The 20,381-nt window shown below is 44.0% G+C and overlaps 1 protein-coding gene and 1 long non-coding RNA gene across 2 annotated transcripts in view; one reads left to right on the plus strand and one right to left on the minus strand.

Annotated features, from left to right (window-relative positions):
• The window catches only part of HSPG2 (heparan sulfate proteoglycan 2), a 164,904-nt gene that overhangs the window by 12,544 nt on the left and 131,979 nt on the right, over positions 1-20,381 (plus strand).
• Positions 6,573-20,157, minus strand: LOC127555747 (uncharacterized). The gene is made up of 2 exons (XR_007952277.1): positions 17,643-20,157; positions 6,573-10,670 (listed from the first exon to the last, which is right to left on the minus strand). It is a non-coding gene; the product is annotated as an uncharacterized LOC127555747 (long non-coding RNA).

The following is a 20,381-nucleotide window of genomic DNA, read 5'->3' on the forward strand; positions in this document are numbered from 1 at the left end:
GGACTTCCTGATGCTTTCGTACACAGCCTTCCAAAAGGGAGGGGTCTAATAGTTGATCTCCATTTCCTGGCTTGCCAAGTGTGATCACGTGGGGAGTCTCAAAAGGGTCCTTGTTTATGATGGATGCTACCACAGGCCCAAGGATCAAGAAGCTGTTTGTGGTCTAAAGTGATTTAATAATAATACCAATAATAGCATTTCTGAAGCATTAGACGTTTAGAGCTGGATTTGATTCTCACAACAACTCTGGGGCTATTATTATCCTTATCTTATAGATGAGGAAACTGAGGCCAGGAGAGGATAAGTGTCCTGTGTAGGGTCACCTAGCTGGTAAGTACCTGAGGTGGGATTCAAATTAATCCAGGTCTCCCTGACTTCCAGTCTAGGAAACACTGTCAGCTGGATCACTTAGCTGTTTGTGGAAAACAGCTATGGACTTAAAGTCAGAATACAGCTGGTACCTGATATCAGCCTCAGACACTTAAAGCACTGAGTGATCCTGGCCAAGTCACTTTACATCATCTGTAAAACGGGGACAATCATAGCACTTTCCAGTGTTACTGTGAAGATCAAATGAGTTAACATATTGCAAAATGTTTTGTTAACTTTTAAATGCCAATCATCAGGGGATTGAGGATTGAGTCCTAAAGGACGTCACTTACTAAATAGGACTTGGGGAGTTACATTTGACCTTTAGAAGTCTCAGTTTCCCTATCTGTAAAGTGGGGATGTTGCTTGTACTACTATTCACAAAGGATCATTGGGAGGAAAATGCTCATAAAACCAGATATTAGTGATCGTAAAAGCTTTTTCAGTTTGATTTTTTTAACACTTATTAAGCACCTACTGCCTTCTAGACACTGCTAAAGACTTAAATAAGAAAAAGAAATACAGATCCTGACCTCAAGGAGTTTACAGTTTAACGGGGGAAAGATTATACCCAAAATGGTAATAGCTAGAATGTGCTTTGACTTTTACAGAGTGTATTACATGTAAGTTATCTTGTTTGAGGGTGTTAGGGCTCTTGGGGAGACAGTGGATATGCATATAGTACGGTCAGCTTTAGACTCAAAGGCAGAGACTTAGGAACCCAGCTGGACTCCTCATTAACTTTTGTGAACCGGGGCCAGATGCTTTAACCCTCAGTAAGCCTGTTTTCTCATCTGTAAAAGGGACGGTTCTGAATTAAATTTTGGCCTTGAAGCTCCCTTCTAACTTTCACTCTGAGATCCCATGATCCAAGGCTTCAAGTATTTTATGAAGGTCCCTTTATTTTTTATAGGAGTGCTAAGGTTGTGAAGCCCCACCCTAGGGCCCCTCCTTTGGAATCGGGTTAATGCAGGTGCCGCTCTGAACAGAGGGCCTTCTGGGATGAATTTCAGGCACTAATCAGACACAGTGATATTATTAGCTTTTGGCTCCCAGGGGGGCCAGATAGGTGGAAGAAAGTGACTAGTGTCCTCTGGGTACAGAAAAAAATAAGTGTCTCTTCTCCCCCCCACAAAAAAAGAGAGTTTATGAAATAAAAAGTACATTTAAACTTTCAGACTCCAAATAATTATTTGGAATAATACCTGTTTGGCGATTGTCAATGCTGTAAAATTACCCATGCATATAATGTAAATAAAAAGCTATTAAAATAAAAATAAAATTTTAAAAAAAAGAAAAAAAAAGGAATAATACCCTGGAGATGATAGGTTTATAGTATTCCTAGGTAGTATAGGATTCAGAATCATGTCATCTCTGATTGCCTCAGTTTCCTAAACTGTAAAATAGGGATAATAGTTGTACCTACCTCATAGAGTTGTCCAATGAGATATCTGTAAAGCATTTAGCACAGTGCTTGGCACATAGTAGGTGTTATATAAATGCTTATTTCCTTCCCTCCTTGTTCCCTTTTCTTCCTCCCATGGGGATTTATCGAATCCTAAAATTTGGAGATCCGATGGTCCTTAGAGGTCATAGACCTATAGTGTCACAAAACTTAGAGTTGAAGATCCTCTCCCATCATTTTAACGGTGGGGAATGTGAACCAAAGTTTTTAGAGCCTCTCCAGATGTCTGGATGGGCAGATGGTCTCAGAACCTGTGCTGGCTCCTTACTTCTTCTTACTTTGTTTCTCAGCCTGGATTTTCAAGCCAGGAGACAGGGTCATGTCAGGTAATAATGATGCAAAGCAGAGGTGTCAAAATCAAATATGAGATAGGGGAGGGGTCTCCATAAGGATCCATGCTGTGCTGCAAAGTGACTTAAAAAACCAGAGATTACTATTATCTCTGTTCTTTTGATTTTTTTATTTGCTTCATTAAATATTTCCCAATTATAGTAGATAGAGCACCAGCCCCGAAGTCAAGAGGATCTGAATTCAAATCTAGTCTCAGACACTTAATATGTCCTGGCTGTGTGACTCTGGGCAAGTCATTTAACCCCAATTCCTTTAGCAAAAAACTAAAATAAAATAAATTTCCCGATTATATCTGAATCCTGATAGGGGTTGAATATTGGCATTTGTGATATAGGGAAAGAGATGCTAGCTAAAATCCTATTTGCCTTAGTTTCCTCAGCTGTAATGCGAGAATACCAATAGTTGCAAATTGTTGCTTTTAGTCATTTAATCACGTCCAACTCTTCATGACCCTATTTGGTGTTTTCTTGGGCAGAGATACTGAAGTGGTTTGTCATTTCCTTCTCCAGCTCATTTTACAGATGGGGAAACCGAGGCAAACAGGGTCTAGCTAGTGAGCGTGTGAGCCTGGATTTGAACTGTGGTGCTCCTGGCTCCAGGCTTAGTGCTCTATCCACAGAGCCACCCCGCTGCATATTGCTCTCTAAAGGTTAGTATGAGAATCAAATGAGAAAAATGGATACTTTGCTAACTAAAGGGCCGTGCGTACATGGCTGGGAGGGCTGAGTATTTCCAGGCTCCCATGCCCTTTCCTCACCATGGCCTTATTAGAGATTCCGAGAATTAAAGGCGTTTGTCCACAGCCGCTCGGCTAATAAGCATCTGAGCTTCCAGCCCCCGTGCTCTTTGCCGCAGATGGGGCTGTTCTTCCTCTTATCAGCATCGTTGTCTGCCAAGGCCTGACCTCTCCAGCTGTTCCCCAGCAGGAGGACAGAGCTCCCCCTGATCTCTTCCTCCCCAGGGTCTGGAGGGGGAAAGGAGGCTGCCCCGGGGTGTGGTTTGAGAATGGCCTGAGCTTTGAGACTTAGGTCTTCTCCCAGCTGCACGCAGCTGGGAAGTTTGGGCCACACTCGGTAGAGCCAGCCAAGAGCATCCCTTGGGTGAGAAGAGGATGTTCCTCCCTCCAGGCGGGGGTGCTGCCCAGGATCCCCGCCCCACCCTTTCCAGACTCCCCCGATGATGGCGTTGGCCAGGACCGGGACCAGCCTCAGGGGGCAGCGCCCCATCCGCCTTCGAGCCCGCCGGAGGGGTTCACGGATGAGCGGAGGCAGAGCCTGGCACCCAGCCCTGGCTGCAACCCTGGGACAGAAATGTGGTGGGGTGGCAAGGGAACAGAGGAGAGGAAGCCACCGTGTCTTCCTTCTCACCCTCTTATCAGCCCCCCTGCCCTGCCCCGGGGCAAGGGGCAAGGATCGGTTGGACGCCCTCCCTTCTTTCCCCAGCAAGCTGCCCAGAGTGCCATGCAGCTGTTGCAGCTGCAGCCTCTGGCTCCCTGCCCATCTGCTTCCCGCCCCCGCCCCTGCCTTGTTCCAGTCTAGAGCAGGGGAGGAGGGTCAGGGTAGCCTGGGACAGAGGTGCTGAGAACTCTATGGGACTCTGGAGACCCAAGTTCCAATCCAGGCTTTACTATTTATTGGCTGTCATTTTGGATATGCATTTTCCCTCTTCCCCCTTCCCCCCACCAGGCCTCAATTTTCTCACTTGTGAAATGGGTGTAATAAAATCTGCATTCTCTAACTCAAAGGAAAGTAGTGAAACTCTGAAGAGATCATATGAATGAATGCACCCCCAGGTTCCCACTTGCCCTTCCAGACTCCTTTCTTGTTCTTTCCTATCTTGCCTTCTGTAGTCCACCATGTTTTCCTGAGCTGGACACTGCATGGTGAATCTGCCCTCTCCAAACTTTGCAGGGAAGGTGCTCCCTTTCCATCTCCATCTATTAGGATCCTGAGTTTTCTACAACGCTTAGAACTTCCAGCTCCTCTAAGGAAGCCTTCTTTGATTTCCCCTTCCTTTGGGGTTCTCTCTCCCTCCTCAAATTAATCTTCTGTTTATTTCTCTGAATACAAGGTGGATTCTCCCAGTAGACAGTAACAACTTTAAGGCTCAGGGGCATTATGCTTTTTATCTTTGCATCCTGGCCAGGTTTCTCCCCAAAAAGGGGACTACTCAGTGCCTTGCACATAATGGGTGCTTTATAGATATTTGTGGAATTCAATTCAATTCAATTCTGGGTCTAGGAAGTCCTGAAACAGCTGATGTAGCGGAAAGAACTCTGGTTCGAGTTGCTATGACTTTGGGTAAAAATAATTTTCTCTTTCTGAGTTGTATAACTTTGGATAAATCACTTTCCCTCCCTGATCTGTGTGACTCTGGATAAGACACTTTTTCCTTCCTGGTCCGTGTGACTTTGCATAGATCACTTTCTCTGGGCTGTATGACTTTGGGTAAACCACTTTCCCACTTCTAGGATATATGACCCTGGATAATTCTCTTTCCCTCTCTGGGTCTCCAATACAATTAGGACTGAATCAGTGGTTCTCAAACTTTTTGTTGCCTAAGGCACGGTATTATTTTTTGCTGTTAGGAATCAGTATATATGCCAGGGAGCATTAGAAAAGTGTCATGGGACTAGTCAAGTGAGAGTTCTGCAATTCTCAACACACTTCTTTGAGATACATTTCACTGGGACTCAGTTCCTATTGGAGAACCACTGGACTCAGTGATCGCCTGCTTGCTTCCCTTCAGCTGCACACCTCGGAACTGATAGAGAGCACATGGTCCCCTTTTGTCCTCCCATCAGAGCTAGGAGGAAACATTTTGTCCCTTCTACCATTTTATAGATTCAGAGAGGTCCCATAACTCTCCTGAGGTCACACAGTTCCTACATATGAAGGCGGACTGGAGAGGAGGTCTCTTGAGTCCTACACTGCCCACTAAGGCCAAGCTGGAGCTCGCCTCCCCCTCCCCTCCCTCCGCCCCGGTCCTCCATCCCTGACCTCCTGACTGGATGGGACCAATGAGGTCATCTCCCCAGGACCGGGGGCTTTCCCCGCTGCCAGCCTCTGCTGAGTCATTGCTCTCATTCTTTGGTATCTCCACTTTGCAAATAGTTGGGAAGTGGGCTCATGTCTCCACTTAGCCGCCGCCGAGCTGAGCTGGACGGATTTTGCATCTTTCCTCTTTTTTTCCCCAGTGACCCTGTGGCCTTTATCACTTTAACAGCTCTTCTCTGCCTCCTCCTTCTTTCCTTCCTCTGGTCCCCACATCTGGAAGGAATGTTTCCTTCTAGAAGAATGGGGAAAGAGACCCAGCCAGAATGTGACCAAAAAACCCCAACACCACTCAATTTGAAGTCAGAGAAGCTGGCTCCAGTGCTAGTTAGGAGAGATCCCCAGGGACAGTTCATTTGGCTAATGATTTTCTCATAAGTAGGGAGGACCACTTTTATTATTCCCATTTTATAGTTGGGAAATTGAATCTAGGGAAGGGAGGCTCCACGTAACTGGCCATAACCCCATAGCGAGTAGCTAGCAGAATTAGGCTCCCATTTCTGGCCTTCTCATACCCAAGTTCGATGTTCTTTGCCCAAATATTTATTAGACACCTTCTAGTCAATTCAACAAACATTCATTATATTCCAAGAACTCTGGAGGCAAAGACATCTCCAAAACTCCAGTCCCTGCTCACTAGAACTTTGCAGTGTGCCAGGGGATAACCAGCACATAGACAGATAAGCCAGTAGTAGCCAGGGGAAGGGAGCTCCAATAGCTGGCCTTCGGAGGTGGAATCAGGAAGACTGAATTGAGCCCTGAAGGAGGCTGGGAATCCAGACATGAGAATGCCCTGCCTCTTAGCAGTTTTCAGTGGGTTTTAAAAATATTCTCTTGATGCTTTGGGGTATTTTTATACCCCTGCCTCATCACAAAGAAAAACAGTTGTACTCAACTCAAGTTAAACCAACTATCGCTATTGCCCCAGCTGATAGCTTTTGTAACATTCTGCATTTGAGGGAAAGAAAATTAATTTTATCATCAGACTTCTGGGACTGAGATTGGTCTTTGCATGATTTTGATTTTGGATGCCTTGTGTTATGTCTTAAACTCCAGCAGAAGCAGTCATGTTAAAAACAGAAGGAAGGAGGGCCAGCCAGATGGTGTAATGAATAGAGTGCTGGCCCTGAAGTCAGGAGGACCTGATTTCAAAACCAGCCTCAGACACTTAATATTTCCTAGCTGTATGACCTTAGGCAAGTCATTTAATCCCAATTGCCTCAGCAAAAAAAAAAAAAAAAAGAAAAAGAAAAAGAAAAAAAAACAGAAGGAAGGATAGCATGAGATGGCCACTTAACTGGTATAGACTGTAAGATTGGTATAGACTGGCAGTGCAGTTAATCAACAAGCACTTATCAAGCACTTATATACCAGGCATTGTGCTAAGTGATGTCAATTCAAAAGCAAAAGGGCAAGGAGTTTATGTTCTTTGGGGCATTCACATATACTCTTTTTTTTTCAGTTAAATATATTTTTCTATTTTTTTTATTTTAGTTTTTTAGTTTTTATTTTTTTATTATAGCTTTTTATTTATAAGTTACATGCATGGGTAATTTTACAGCATTGACAATTGCCAAACCTTTTGTTCCAATTTTTCCCCTCCTTCCCCCCACCCCCTCCCCGCCAATGGCAGGTTGACCAATACATGTTAAATATGTTAAAGTATCACATATACTCTTATAAGTATATATAATATATGACATTTCGAGAACAGAGAATGAGTACCTGGAGAAATGAGTAAAGGCTTCATTTAAGGGTTGATATTTGAGCTGGGCCTTAAAGGAACCAGGGAATTTAAATCCCTTAATCTAAGATGGAAAAAGGCATGCAGGATACAGCCAGGACAAAAGCAAATAGTTGGGAGATGAAGCACCAAGAGAGTGTGTGTTTGTGTGTGTGTGTGTGTGTAAAAGAGAAAAAAGAAAAAGAAGAGAAAGTGAAAGAGAAGAGAAAAAGAAGACGGGAAAGAGAGAAAAGAGAAAGAAAGAGAGAAGAGGGGGAGGGAGAAAGAGAGAGAAGAAAAAGTGAAGAGAAAGAGGAAGGGAGATGTGAACAGAGAGAAGTCTGGCTTGGTTGGACTAAAGAGGGCAGAGTTGTGGATAATAAGACTGAATAGGTAGAGTGAGACCAGATTGTGAAGATTTTGAAATGCCAAACAAAGGCATAGCTATTCCATCCTTAGGGTGACAGTAGTCACTGGAGACTGACCACTTACTGTGTATGATGGAAGTGCTGGAGTTAGATCGCCAGTAATTTAGAAAAACCACTTTGGCAGCTGTAAGGAGGATGGATTGTAATGGTAAAGCTAAAGCACTGATCCCCTTCAGGAGGCCATTGTTTCCTGTGAGAGGTGGGAAGGGTCTGAAGCAGGAACTTGTCTGTCCACGGAGAGAAGGGGACCAATGTGCAGATGTTGTGGAGAAAAGACAAGACTTATGGCATGAGGGAGAGTGAGCAATCTGAGGAGAACTGGGCTTGAGATCCCCGGGGGCCTGGAAGGATGGTGGTACCCTTGACCAAATTGAGGAAGTCTGGAAGAGCATGGGATTTGAGGGGCCATAGGGGAGAATGGGTGTGAAGTTTGATTGTGGAGTGGAGATGCCTTCATGCAACAGGAATTCTGAAGAGAGGGAGCCTGGGGATTCTGGAGGAGACAGGACGTTAGCTGGGCCATAGAGCATGACTAGACCCTGAACAGGTGGAAGGAGGACCCTACTGGGAGAATGGCGTGCTAGAGGACCTGGTCCTCTCGACTGTCTGGGGGCTGCCTTAAATTGCATGTCTGGCCCCACTTTTTTCTGGCTATTCCTCTACCCTCTTGCCCCAATCCCAGCCTATCCCATCTCAGATTTCTCCTGCGGGATTTTGTTTCCCCTGGGTGATAAATTGTATTCCTTCTTGGGTTTAGTTACAAGCTTTCTTTAGGAGTTAAGAAGTATCAGCTTATTTTAAGTTCGATCTGTATTTAGTCAGCATTCTACTAGGTTAAATTCAGACACGTAAGCTCTTAAAGAATGTCCGAGCTGGAACGGACCCTAGGGCAGAAGATGTCAGAGCTGGGTGGGACCTTCAAATATGTATTTTAATTCAGAAGTCACTTTCTCTGTGGGTCTCAAGGAAAGTAAGTTCTTTATAAACTATAGTCTCAAATGGAATTGGAACCCAAGTCTCGACAATGCCAGACCAGAGCCATTTCTATTGTTCCAAGCTGTCTCATCAAAGGGGCCTTGAAGCTGAGTCAGGATCTGATGGGAGTACCACCCACGCCCATCCATCCATAAATGATGTGATCTTGGGCAAAATATTTGCACTTTGTGACCCTCAGTTTCCTCATCTGTAAAATCAGAAGGATGGACTCACTAATCTGTAAGGACATTACTAGGTCTAATTTCTCTGATTCTAAGTTAGTTTGAATAGATAGAGTAATGAGGAGTGTGTTCCTGGTGGGGAGGACCTTAGGGACATCCTCCATTGTCTGGGGCCTGGCTATAGGGAAGGGGTCGTTCCTTTCTATATTGTTGTCTTGTTTGTAAGCAGGAAGCCTTTAGGCCTGCTGCCGAAGTCATTAACGTCTGGGAAAGAATCAGAGGAAACTATCAGGCATCCACAGGTGCCGTCCCGTCCTGCTTAGTCCCAGGCTCTTTGTACCAAGCTCGGAGCTAGAGAACATAAACCAAGAGTGGACCAGTCCCTTCCCTCAATTCCACAAAGTTTGCAATATATGATCTCATTTTATTGCAATATCCAATCTCATTTCATCCTCACCACCCTCCTGGGGAAGAGATGTCATTATCATCTTCATTTTCCAGATAAGGAAACTTATCTGTTTCATTGATCATTGTTTTTAAGTCTTTCAGAATTGTTTTAGACAGCTTTTTCAAAGGATGTAGCTGAGATGGGAGAAGTATTGCAGAGTGATGGGATTTTGTTTGTTTTTACACATGGGGAGGCTTGTGTCTGTAGACAGTAGGAAAGGTACCATAAATAAACCAGGCAATTGTCACTTGTGCAGGGTAGGACTGATAGTGTCTGAGAGAGGATTCAAATTTGGGTCCTCCAGCCGTCAGATCACAACACCCACCTACTTTAGTAAAAGCCACAGGAACTGGCAGCTGATGAGATCCGAGGGGCAGAGTAGTAGGAAGAGGAAGGGATGAGACTACACTTATATTTTTCTTTTTCTTTTCAAAATATATGCACATGATAATTGTGGAATTATGTATGGAAGTGTTGCACGTGTTTAACACATATTGGATTAGTTGCCATCTAGAGGAGGGGATAGAGAAAAGGGAGGGAGGAAAAAAGTTGGAACACAAGATTTTACAAAGATGAATGTTTAAAATTATGTATATGTTTTGGGGGTTTTTGTTATTTTTGAATATGAAGGGAAAGATTTTGCAAGAGTGAATGCTGGAAATTATCTGTGTATATGTTTTGAAAATAAAAAGCTTTAGTAAAAATGATATCCCTTCATATTAAAAAAATACACAACATATATGCATACTTTTCTTTTTTTTAAATAACTTTTTATTGACAGGGGTAATTTTTTACAGCATTATCCCTTGCACTCACTTCTGTTCCGATTTTTCCCCTCCCTCCCTCCACCCCCTCCCCCAGATGGCAAGCAGTCCTTTACATGTTAAATAGGTTACAGTATATCTTAGATACAATATATGTGTGCAGAACTGAACAGTTCTCTTGTTGCACAGGGAGAATTGGATTCAGAAGGTATAAATAACCCGAGAAGAAAAACAGAAATGCAAGCAGTTTATATTCATTTCCCAGTGTTCTTTCTTTGGGTGTAGCTGCTTCTGTCCATCCTTGATCAATTGAAACTGAATTAGTTCTCTTTATCGAAGAGATCCACTTCCATCAGAATACATCCTCAAACAGTATCATTGTTGAGGTATATAATGATCTCCTGGTTCTGCTCATTTCACTTAGCATCAGTTCATGTAAGTCTCGCCAGTCCTCTCTGTATTCATCCTGTTGATCATTTCATATATGCATACTTTTCAACATTCACCCTTGCAAAATCTTGAGTTCCAATTTTTTTCTCCCTCTCTTCCCTCACCCCTTCATTTAGATAGCAAGTAATCCAATATATGTTAAATACATGCAATTCTTCTATACATATTTCCAAAATTATCATGCTGCCCAAGAAAAATCAGATTAAAAAGGAAAAAAATGAGAAAGAAAACAAAAATCAAGTAAATAACAAAAAATAAAGTGAAAATAGTACATTGTGATCCACATTCAGTCCCCATAGTCTTCTCCATTCCAAGTCTATTGGAAATGGCCTGAATCACCTTATTGTTGAAAAGACCCATGTCCATCAGAGTTGATCATCGCATAATCTTGTTGCTGTGTTGTTGTCCTGGTTCTAGAGACCTCACTTATAAACCTGAGTGACTGGAAGGAACATAGTGCCCCTAAGAGGAAAAAGAAAGTTTAGAAAAGGGAAAGAATCTGCTTTCTGTTTTAACAAAAGAATATGAATGGGCAGAAGTTTGGCTAGGAAGCTCTCTTAGCCACTAATCACCAGGATTTTTACCTTCATTTCTATTTCTACTTGCTCCATTGTGGTTCTTTCTTCCTAACATGTGATAGGTAGGTGAGTATGGTGAGTGGTTGGGGTTAGAATTAAAGTTAAGATTAGTAATTTCAAGATCTCAGGGAGAGAGGAAAGAATCAAACAAAATAAACATATTGGCCTTGTCTGAAAATGTCTCAGTATGTACCCTGACTATGTCCCGTCTCGGGCAGGAGGTGGAGTATGCTTTATCACAGGTCTTCTGAAGTCTTGCTGGTCTTTGTGTTGATCAGAATTCTTGTGTGTAAGTTGTCTAAACTTTGCTGTTCTTGTTCTATAAATGATCTTCCTGGTTCTTCTCAATTTCCTTTTGCATCAGTTCATATAAATTTTCTCCGGCTTCTGGGAAACCATCCTTTTTTTCATTTTGTGTGGCACAATAGTATTCCACTTACATTAACATATCCTAGGGGCAGCTAGATGATGCAGTGAATGGAGCAAGGCCCTGGAGTCAGGAAAATCTGAGTTTAAATCTGGTCTCAAGTAATTATTTGTTGCGTGATGCTAGGCAAGTCACAACCCCATTTGCCTCCTCCCCCCCTCAAAAATCACCACATTAATATACCCTGATATTATCCAGCTGACAAGAGCCCCTTTAGTTTCCAGTTCTTTGCTACTATAAAAAGAACTGCTATAAATATTTTTGTATATATGGGTCATTTTCCTTAAGGATTTTTTTTCAATGAACAAAAGTCTTTTTCACTCCTTCCCATTAAAAAAAAAAAAAAAAAAAAGGAAAATCCAAACTCTTTCGCAACCTATGCAGAGTCAAGCAGAATAAATTTCTCCATTGGCTGTGTCCAAAAAGTATATTTTTCATTCTGGCCCCTGAATTTGTCATCTTTCTCAAGAGGTAAATATCAGTTTTCATCACAGCTCTTCTGTTTGTTTCATTGATCATTGTTTTTAAGTCTTTCAGAATTGTTTTACACAGCTTTTTCAAAGGATGTAGCTGAAATGGGAGAAGTATTGCAGGGTGATGGGATTTTGTTTGTTTTTACACACGGGGAGGCTTGTGTCTGTAGATAGTAGGAAAGGAAAGACCTTAAATAAGAAGAGACTGGAGATGGGAGATAATGGGTGAGGATGATGGTAGGGGCAGTTTTCTTGAGAAGTGGAAAGGGAATTTGAAAAAGGTGACATACATGCAAAGGACTTTGTTTTGACAAAGCAGAAGGGCCGCCTCTCCATCCAATAGAAGAGAGGAGGACATAGTGGGGAGAGGATTCCCAGGGGTCTCCAGGTCACATTTCCACCTTGGGACTTTTTTCCAACACAGTCACATCTAAACTTCACACATTACTTCACTCTCACGTTCCTCCATCACTTTGCAAGTTCTTCATCTTCCCCCTTAAATAGGTTCCATCTGGGTACTGGTATCAACTAACCTTGATTCGAGAGTTCACCCAGCTGCTACTATTCAGGTGCTATTGGGGCATTCCCAAAACCCTTTCCCCTCTTCACTTCCCCATCCAGGATGTATACTCATCAAGGAAAAAAGAATTACAGATAGCGCTGTGGGATCTAAAAACGTGGACTTAGATCTGACTTAAAACCCAACTGCTACTGATCAGGTGCCATTGGGGCATTCCCAGAGCCCTTCCTTCTCCTCACTTCCCCATCCAGGATATATACCCATCAAAGGAAAAAAGAATTGCAGATAGCGCTGTGGGATCTAAAAGCGTGGACTTAGATCTGACTTAAAGCAGAGTCTTTCCCACATTAAATCTTGGATAAGCTACTTATTGGGCTCCTACAGTATGCAAGGCCCTTTATTAGGTACCCACTTTAAAAGTAAGAGATTCTATAAGCATCTTCAAGTACTTATGGAGCATCCAAGCAAATACTGGTGATGTGGATGGGCGGTCTGAGTTTCATAGAAGTGGAGGGGACTTTGAGTTCATGTCATTCATGCTGCCTCCCCCATTTTATAGATGATAAAATTAAGGTCCAGAGAAGGGAGACAGTTTACCCAAAATCACACAGATATCGTAGAGTGGCAAGTATCTAGGAGATGGTCTCCGAATCCTGGGACCCTTCACACTGGTTCCACTCAGCTTTTCTTTATTAAGATGGAGGGAATAATGTCAATCCCATCTCACCACAGAGTTATTGGGAGGATCCTATGACCTCATGGCTATGAAAAGGCTTGGAAATCCTCCTTTGGCTTTAGTAACAGTCAAGGCAAGGCCAGTATTTGGAGAATGTTGGCACCTGAAGGGTTAAGGAAGGGGTGGAGGGTGGGGGCATTGGAGGAAAGACTGTGATTAGCTTGAACTGACTTTTGGTGCCTTGTAATTACTCATTTCTCCTGTTCTCCCCTTTGTCCTGACTCACCCTATTTCCTCTTCCATCCCCTCTACTGAGGCTGCTGGAAGGTTAGAAAGGGTTAAGAGGGTCTCCCTTCCCCCTCCCCGGAGGAGGAGAGGTGAGGGAAGGAATGTTGATAAGATCAAAACCCCAAGCCTTGGATTCACCTCAGTGACTGAGGGGAATTTCTGCAGGGAGGGAAGGGAGGCCACAACCCCAGAGACCTCCCTCCCTGGGAATGGTTCAGGTGCAGCCTGGAGAAAGCACTGGGTGCCATATTTACCCCGGTCATGTTTCACTCCCTCACGGCTACACCCGGCCCCCCTATCTTCACCCAACTGATAGATTTCCCCCCTTAAAACTAGAATTTGGGGCCAGGAAAGTTAGTACATTAGTTCAGTGTGATGGGAAAAATGACAGGACTGAGTCGCTGGAAAAATCTGGCTCCAAATTATGCCCTAGACTCTTACTTTGTGACCCACTGAGCCTCTGTATCCTCATCTGTAAAATGGGGATGATCATGATACCTAACTCTCCCAAGTTGTAAGGATCGATTCACTAATGTACATAAAGTGCTTTCAGACCTTCAAGCTGCACTTCTTATTGTTAGATGATTTTTAAAAATTGGGATGGAGTGGGCCAGGGCTCTATGCTGGCGCTGAGCTGTGTGATCTGAACACTCCTATTCCGTCATGCTGGCGTGTTCGGGAACTCTGAGGCTTGACTTGTCTTTGGTGGGAGGGGAAGGGAAAGGTGTTGTCCATTCAGCCAGATATTGACAGTGTGAAGTTTGGGGCAGCCATGGTACAGTGGTGAGTGCCCCAGCTCTAGGTCTAGCCCTGGGCTCAAATCTCAGCTCTTCAGCTTGGTCAAGACTTTTTTTTTCAGTCTCAGTTTCTCCCACCTATAAAATAAGGGAGCAGACTCTGCTGGGTGACTCTAAATTCTTAGATCAGACTGCGTCGGACTTGGGGTCCCGCTCCCTGAAGAAGCCTGGGCCCAGGGCTCGGCCCGGGAGGGAGCGGTATTTCAGGCACGGCCAGGTGGAAGGATGGACAACACCCACTTCCTCTGCATCCCCTACTCACCTCTCTAGGCCAGGTGTCCGAGGGGCAGAGAGGCCCCCCGATGTGGGTGGGGGAAGGCCCTGTTGTGGGCTCTGCCCCGGGGTTAATGATTGCTGAGGTCACTGGGTGAGAAGGGGATACTGGAGGGATTCCAGCTCCCCTGGCTGGAGCGTGTGTGTGACATTCCTGTCCTGCTGACATTCCTGCGGCAGCTGAATGAGGGGGATGGGATGAGGTGGGAGGCAGGGCTGGGGAGGGGCCCACTCCGGCCCAGCAACTTTGGGTCCCAGGGATAGCCAGGTGGGAGGCCTCATGATTTTAGGTGAAGTATGAATAGCCCTACAGTCAAGAGCCTGTGTCCCTCCCCCCACATCCCAACTCCGCCAGACTCCAGACCTGGGAGAAGCTCGCAGTAAGCCGGCCCACAGCCCTTCTTCCTGCTCTGTGGGCCTGATCGCTCCATCAGTCTGAGAGTTTAAGGAACTCCCCTTTTAACGGGCTTTAGCTTCCTCCTCTGTAAAAAGAGGAGGTTGGAATAAAGTCCTCTGTGAAACGGTCACGGTTAACATTTATTTTACTCCTTAAGGTCCCCAAAGCACTTTCCATGTGTTATGTGATCTGCCATTGCAACTTTACGCCACAGGCCCCAAATCCTGGAATCCAGATCACTAAAGCCTCAGAGCTTTGGGTCACCTAAAGGGCAGTGAGAGAGAGAGAGAGAGAGAGAGAGAGAGAGAGAGAGAGAGAGAGAGAGAGAGAGAGAGAGAGAGAGAGAGAGACAGACACAGAGACAGAGAGAGAGAGAGAGAGAGAGAGACGGAGAGAGAGAGACAGAGAAAGAGACAGAGACAGAGAGAGACAGAGAGACAGAGAGAGACATAGAGAGAAAAAAGAGACAGAGAGAAAAGCGACAGACAGAGAGAGAGAGAGACAGACAGAGAGAGAGAGAGAGACAAAGAGAGAGAGAGACAGAGAGAGAAACAGAGAGAGGAAACAGAGAGACAGAGAGAGAGGAAGGAAGGAAACAGAGAGGGGGAGAGAGAGAGAGAGAGAGAGAGAGAGAGAGAGAGAGAGAGAGAGAGAGAGAGAGAAAGGAGAGAGAGAGAGAGAGAGAGAGAGAGAGAGAGAGAGAGAGAGAGACGAGACAGAGAGAGGAAACAGAGAGACAGAGAGAGAGATATGAAGGAAACAGAGAGGGAGAAAGAGAGGGAGAGAGGAGAAGAAGAAGAAGAAGAAGAAGAAAAGAAGAAGAAGAAGAAGAAGAAGAAGAAGAAGAAGAAGAGAAGAAGAGAAGAAGAAGAAGAAACAGAGACACAGAAAGAGAGAGAGAGAGAGAGAGAGAGAGAAACAGAGAGAGAGGAAACAGAGACAGAGAGAGAGCGAGAAAGGAAACAGAGAGATAGACAGAGACAGAGACTCAGAGACAGAGAGAGAGGAAGAGGGGGAGGGACAGAGAGGGAAGAAAGGGATGGAAGGTGTGAGCAGAATACGTGCAAATATTACCAGAAGATTGATAAGAGATGCCAAAGAGATGGATGACTGGTTAGGGAAATGGGCCTGTCATGTAGGAACAGCCCTGCCTGGATCATCCCAGTGGAGAATTTTCCAGAGGGACTCAGGTTTCAGGAGGAGCGACTGAGTTTCAGTGAGATCTCTGATTACTGAAGGATTAATGTGATCTTGGATGAGCTATTTGCTCTCACTGGGCCTCAGTTTCCTTAGAAGCAAAATGCAGGAGTTGAATTTGATGGTGTGTAAGGTTTCTCTTAGTTCTAATGTCCTGAGATTCCAATTCTCTGATGAATTAAATTCTGACATTCTCTGTGCTAAGATCCCTCTAAGCTCTCATAGGCAATGTCTTAAGGACTCTTCCAGCTCTGATTAATCAATGAACAAGGCAACAAACATTTATTAAGCGCTAAGTATATACCAGTACTGTGCTAAATGTCGGAATGACCAACCCAAGCAAAAAAAAAAGAAAGACAATCCCTGCTTTTGAATATCTTACCAGCTTATGAGCATAAAGTCAGTAAACATTTATTAATCTCCAACTATGTGCTAGTTACTGTGTTAAACCTTTGGTATACAGAAGAAAAGGGGCTTGTGGGGAATGGTGTGGAGACATAGAAGTGGGTACGGTCCGAAAGTCAGAAGGAAAGCCAGGAGGGAAAAAAGGTTAGTTGTTCTCCAAAGTGGAGGCCCTGGAAAGAGATGGAAAAGGGGGACCAGTATGCCAGTGGGAAGTTCCATGGTGAAGCTGATGCATGGTGGTGAAGTTTGGCAAGTCAGAAGCAGAGCCAGAAGGAAAGCAAGCATTTATTAAGCACCTGCCATACGTTAGGCATTGTGATAGGTGCCAGGAATACAAAGGAAAAAAACTATCCCTGTCTCCAATGAGCTCCTCTATCAGAGGAGACAATGATATACTCTTCTGACACACAAATGTGTAAGTGAAAGATAATTTTTAGGATCGAAGGGACTAGCAGTGGGCGGCGATCCTGCTTCCCGCCATGACACTCTGTGCTCTGAGGCAGGAATTCCGAACCTTTGTTATGTCATGGACTCACTCCTTTGGTGGTTTGGGGCCACTTAGGGACCCCTTCTCTGAGTAATGTTATCAGATGCGTATAATAAAAATTCGCAGGAGGATTGCAAAGAACATCAGTTGTATTCCAGTCAACGTGTCCTTTTTCTTCTCCATCCATGCTCATAGACTCCCTTGAAATCTATCCATGAGTACCCCTACTCCAGGACCCCCGTTTGGCTTTGACATTCTATATCCTAAGGATCCTCCTTAGAGCAAACAAGATAATATTTGAAAAGCATATAGCTCAGAGCCAGGTACATAGTAGGTGCTTAATAAATGCTTGTTCTTATGCCCAGAGGGCTATCAAACTGTATACTCTGATCCAGCCTGTATCCCAAAGAGATCACAAGAGAGGGAAAGGGACCCACATGGGCAAGAATGTTTGCAGCAGCCCTCTTTGTAGTGGCTAGAAACTGGAAACTGAGTGGATGCCCATCAGTTGGAGAATGGTTGGGTAAATTGTGATATATGAATGTGATGGAATAAGAAATGATCAGGACGATGATTTCAAAAAGGTCTGGAGAGACTTACATGAATTGATGCTAAGGAAGTGAGTAGAATTAAAAGAACAATGACATAGCAACAGCAAGATTATGTGATGATCAAATAATAATAATAATAATAAATGTTTTCCTATCCCTTCGTCTCCCGGCTCTGATATTTTGTGATTCTCTAGGACTGGCCTTGGCTGAAGAGTTAGTATCAAGGCTTGGGTGAAGGGCCATGTTTGTAGCGATCAGGATTAGATGGATTACCCCCCCCAGAAGATGGATGAGGCAAGTAGAAGGGAAGGAAGGCAGAGGAAGTTATGGAAAGGGGTCCTGAGCTGATGGAGCTCTCTGCTTACCAGGAATGGCGGCAGAAGAACGAGGAAAGATGTAGGAAACAGGACTTGAGTTTTCTTCTTGGTTCCCCTCAAATTAGGGCCCTGGGGCCTCCTCCCAAGCCAGGCCAGGCAGACTAAGGGCAGGCCAGGGAGTGGGGAGATTGTTTATTTTGATAACATTAGGGTATTTTCCCCCCTTGGCAGCTGCTATTTTGAGAGAGCCCAGGGCTCGGGGACCATGGTTAAATTAGGTAATGTTGATCTGGGAGGAATGTATTCAGCGGGGCAGGGTGAGGCAGAAGGGACTGAAGAGTGCCTTTGCTCTGTATAAAATTAAACTGTGCTAAGAGAAAAAAGCACCAGGGCAGCTGCTTTATAAGGAGATGGAAGGCCAAAAGCGGCCGAGCCCAGCAGGGAGGCTGTTGCCAGGCCGGTTTGGTGTGACTGTCAGAGCTTCCAGGACTGGCCCTGGGGAAGGGGGGGAATAATTCTTCATCCTACTCATCCCTTCCCAGTTGGGTCCCTCCCTTCCCTACCCCAGGAGATAAAGGAAAGAGGTCCTGAATACTCACTGACAGGAGGGGGGCCCTCAATCTCCCATTAAGGAAGGGATGTAGACTTCCAAATGATGATTAGTGTCCTGTAACCCTGTCCTGACAGGGAAGTGTGAGGTTGGATGACGAGGTCTGAGAGGGGCTTCTTCCTTGACCCCAAAAAAGACTCCTGGGAGTCCGGCAGGGGCAGAGGAAAGAATGAGGCGGGCTTGCCTTAGCCCAAGGCAGAATCCAGCCCTCTCCCCTTCCCTCCCCTCTTCCCTCCCCTCATAAATATCACAGAGTTGTCTGGGCTTTTGAGAAGTTGTTATTAGCCTGTGGTTACCCAGCCGGATCTATCTGATATTCACTTGACTCTGTCCACTAGATCACACTATCCCTTGTACTGTCCCAAACTGGAACAAGCTTGGTCAGTAGAGGATGGTTGCCACTTGGTGGTACTCCCTAGAACGATAGGGACAGATGGGACATAGCTCAGATTGAGCTGTGGCTCATAAGAAATGCCAAGGATACCCAAAAAGGATTTTGGTGGTTTGTTTTTTTAATTCTATTTTGGAGAAAAGAGGAAGATAAAGAAGAGATAAGACTTCCAGGGGTGGGAGGATGGGGTGGACTCTGGATGGGAGAGGGAGAATAAAAATGGCCATGAAGCAACTGGAAGCTAAAATAAATAGAGTGCAAGAGAGCGCCCAGCTGCCCTCAAGAAATTCAGGTCACAGACCCAAAAAACTATACTGAGAAAATTGGCAGGTATAGTGGAGCCGCTATCAGTGCCCTTTGAAAGACCTTGGAGAGTTGTCACGGGATGGAAGAAGGACAAATGCTGTCTTCAGTTTCAAAAAAGGCAAAGGAGCAGGCAGTGAGCTGGACTTTGATTCTTGACAAAATTCCAGAACAGACTATTAAAGGGACGGTTACTGAACATCTAGAAAAGGAAGCAGTGATAATAGAGTGTCAGCTTGGCTTTATTAAGCATGGGTCATGCCCAGATTAACCTCATTTCCTTTTTTGGCATAGTAGACTAGGATAATGGGGAGAGTGCCATTAACTGAGAGGAGTTATGCCATCTTTGTAGAAAAGATGGAGCCGTTTGAACCCAATACTGCACATCTCGAATTAGAACCCGATGGAGTGGGGAGGAAGTGATGGCAAGGGAGTTAAGAGTCATCATCCAAGGAGGCGTCTTCCTTGGCCAATTGTCATTTCACCTTTTGATCATGATTTGAATAAAGGTACAGATATTTCATTTGCAAATGGGAGACCCCATTTGGTTTTCTCAGCCAAGATACTGGAGTGATTTATTTATTACTTCTTTCTCTAGATCATTTTACGGATTAGGAAAGTAAGGCAAACATTTAAGTGAACAAAACAGAAAGGGAAGGTAATGCACTAGATGATTGATGGAACAGTAGATTTGAGTTGTTGTTTAGTCATTTTTCAACTTTCTGGGACCCCATTTGGTTTTCTTAGCCAAGATATTGGAGTGATTTATTTTTTCTTTCTCTAGATCATTTTATGGATTAAGAAAGTAAGGCAAACATTTAAGTGAACAAAACAGAAAGGGAAGGTAATGCACTAGATGATTGACAACAGGATGGAACAGTGGATTTTGGTTGTTGTTTAGTCATTTTTCAACTCTCTGGGACCTTATTTGGTTTTCTTAGCCAAGATATTGGAGTGATTTATCGTAGCTTTCTTTAGATCATTTTACAGATTAGGAAAGTAAGGCAAACAGAGTTAAGTGATTCTCCCAGGGTAGCACAGCTACTAAATGGCTGAGGCTGGATTTGAACTCAGGAAAATAAGTCTGAATGCAGGCCTGGCACTCTATCTTTCATGCTGCCAGACTAGTGGTAAATGACATGAATTGGAATTGGGAAGACCTGAGTGCAAATCTTACCTCAGATATACCCTTCACTGTGTGACTCTATACAAGTCACTTAAACTCAGCCTCAGTTTCTTCATCTGTAAAATGGGGATAATAGTAACACCTATTTCATAAAATTATTGTGAAGCTCAAATGAGATAACATATGTAAAGCCTCTTCAAATGTAGAGCACTACATAAATTTGAGATAATATTATAGTTATTAAAGTAGATTATTTTATTCTGATATCAGAAAGGTCTATTATTATAGAGTCAAATTAAAAATTTACTTGAAAATAAATTTTATTTATCAAATTTATTCATTGAAATAAAAAATTAA

Source organism: Antechinus flavipes, chromosome 3, assembly GCF_016432865.1.
Source record: "Antechinus flavipes isolate AdamAnt ecotype Samford, QLD, Australia chromosome 3, AdamAnt_v2, whole genome shotgun sequence".
NCBI classification, from domain to species: domain Eukaryota; kingdom Metazoa; phylum Chordata; class Mammalia; order Dasyuromorphia; family Dasyuridae; genus Antechinus; species Antechinus flavipes.